Genomic DNA, 2,672 nt, shown 5'->3' with positions numbered 1-2,672 from the left:
TAATTTTGAAGTTTGATGGAAGAATCAAATGAAATTAACAATTTTCTGCCAAGTAAAGAAGCACGAGTAAAGGAGGAAAAATTTAGTCCCGTGTTAGAATATTGTGAAGATCCAGTTGAGTTCTTCAACATGTGATAAAAATGTGAGTCTTTTTGGTTTAAAGACAATCTTTGGGCATCTGATGGGTGAAACTCTTATGCTCTTGGAAATTTTTGTTTTCCTTCATAGGTGGGATGCGATGGATAGTTTCCCTAGCCTTTTACTGGATTATTCACCAAATGTATTAGTGCAACAATTTCATTTTGTTCTAAGAGAAGATGTTAATGAATAGGTGCTATGATTGAATCCTTTTACAAGACATAAAAAAACCAGAAAAAATAATACCAAAGAACTTAAAACATTAAAACAGTGCATATTGAAATACCCTAGTTCATAAAACCACACTAATATAGAGTAAAAGGGGTTCTAGGGGCTTCAGAAAATTCACTCAACAAGATAATCATAACGGTAGAAGCACTTTTCTTCTTATTTTTCTTCTTTTCTAAATTTACAACATCAAAAAGATAAGCATCTTAATTACCGACCACCAGAGAGAATAGAGTCTGCTACAGAATGTAAGAAATATTGGTCCGTAAAAGCAGTAAATGACGATGGAATATCTTCAAAGCCAGCAGGATGGGCGGAACCAAGACCGAAAGCGGAAATGCCCATGGCCAGTGGAGATAAATCTGGCAGAGCAACTGATCCATCCAGGCACAACAAAACTTGCCTCATACTTGGCCTAATCTTTGGATGCGAATGAGAGCACAATAAGCCTAATTTCAACACCAATTCTGCTTCCTCTTTCACATACTCAGTGCCCAACTTTTGATCAACAGCCTGGAGAATATTTACTGCTTTCCAGCACGAAAATAACTAATCTAGCAAAATGATATTCTTTTCTGGCTCTGCTCGGGGTTCTATTGGCCTCCTTCCACAGGCAACCTCTAGCAAAAAGGCTCCAAAAGCATATACATCAGTGCTCGTTGTGGCCTTCCCTGTCCTACTATACTCAAGGGCAAGGTAGCTAAGAGATCCTGCTACATGGGTGGTTTGAGGTAGAGTTCCATGATCGTATAGCCTTGCCAGGCCGAAATCTTCTAATCTTCCATTCAGTTCATCATGTAACAATACCTTACCGGCTTTTACATCTCGGTGGATCACAACTTGCTCCCATTCTTCGTGTAGATAGAGTAATCCTGAAGCCACACGTCTGATGACTCGAAATCTTTCGCTCCAGTTGAGGGTACGCTTTGGTTGGTTGAACAGAAAACTGTCTAGACTACCCTTGGACATGAATTCATATACCAAAAGTAACTATTCTTTACGCCGACAATAACCCAGGAGCGGCACTAAATTTCTATGGCTCAAGCATCCAATACTGACGATTTCTGCAACAAATTCTCTCATTCCCTGGCTTGCGTGATGAGAGACCTTCTTGACAGCAACCTCAACCTTGTTTGTTGGCAAAACGCCTTTGTAGACCCTACCAAATCTGCCTTCTGTAGAACCTCAACAGCTGTTTTTCTGTAAATCCCTTGGTGGCAATGTACAAATCTTTATAGTTGAACCTGTGAGGTCCGTAAGCAAGCTCCCATTCTTCCAGCACTCAGCAAACTTCGACTCCAAGTATTAGTATTAACCACAAAAGTAAGAAAATCAGGGGCAACCCCACGGTGAACACGGTGAAAAATTTAGACACTTCCTTATGTCCAGACCGAGGTAGCTCGGGGAGCCGAGAGAGATCAAGAACTTGCGCAACCCCATTCATCCTAAAGCTCCATCCAAGAATAAAATGAGATGTCCTCTTTCGAGTGGGCTAGTGGCTGCAGAAAAGCCAACATACATGGTTTCCTGTAAAATTGGCGACAGGTCATATGTCAAAGACAGAAGAGGTGTATATGGCTTGGCAGCCGCTACTGGAGCTAATGTAAACATCGATTCTCCTATCCGCCCCATCGTATTCCACCCATAATTGCATTGGTTGGCCGCTGGCAAGAGTTAAGTTGTCAAATGAATTCTTGTTATTAGCTTGGTAACTTGCTGGCCTAGATGCCTTGGACCTCGCAGAGTTTATATCAATACTGAGGGTGCTCACCTCGGCCACCCCGTGTGTCCGAGGTGAACTCACCTCGTCCCTCATCAGAGCTCATCCGTGTCTCGGGCATATCCCCTAAAGCGCGGCCGGATCCCTAGTCTACCGTATAGGTGACCTCGGCACCTCCACCTCAGCTGCACGCGGATGAGGTCAGGACACCTGACATCACCCAGGATCAGTGCTTTATCTGAAAAGCACTGTCGCACTTAATGGCTACTGCGAAGGACTCCTCGTCACCCTGTCCAGGCGGCTACAGTGTCAGAGTCAGGCCACCAGACAGTGAGCAGAGCCGTAATGGCAGGGCATGGGTCCCACCGACATAAGACCTCCGTCCTGCCCTCCGCTCTCACTCTATAAATACCCCACACACTCCCAACAAGTAAACACACTGTTCATTCTCATATACCATTATCTTTCTCGTTCTCATACTAACTTAATCGTCGGAGTGATACCAGGGGAGAAGCCCCGCCATCCACTTCGGACAAGCAAAGGTATACCACCTCATCTCAGAGAGGCCTGATTTAGGTCGGTCCAT

General features: G+C 44.0%; 1 pseudogene; it reads right to left on the bottom strand.

Annotated features, from left to right (window-relative positions):
* Positions 1-576: 576 nt before the first annotated feature.
* LOC113766725 lies at positions 577-2,182 on the bottom strand (annotated as a pseudogene).
* Between the last annotated feature and the right edge of the window lie 490 nt (positions 2,183-2,672).

This window comes from Coffea eugenioides, chromosome 3 (genome assembly GCF_003713205.1).
Source record: "Coffea eugenioides isolate CCC68of chromosome 3, Ceug_1.0, whole genome shotgun sequence".
In the NCBI taxonomy this organism is placed as follows: Eukaryota; Viridiplantae; Streptophyta; class Magnoliopsida; order Gentianales; family Rubiaceae; genus Coffea; species Coffea eugenioides.
This window is presented reverse-complemented; position numbering and strand designations above follow the sequence as displayed.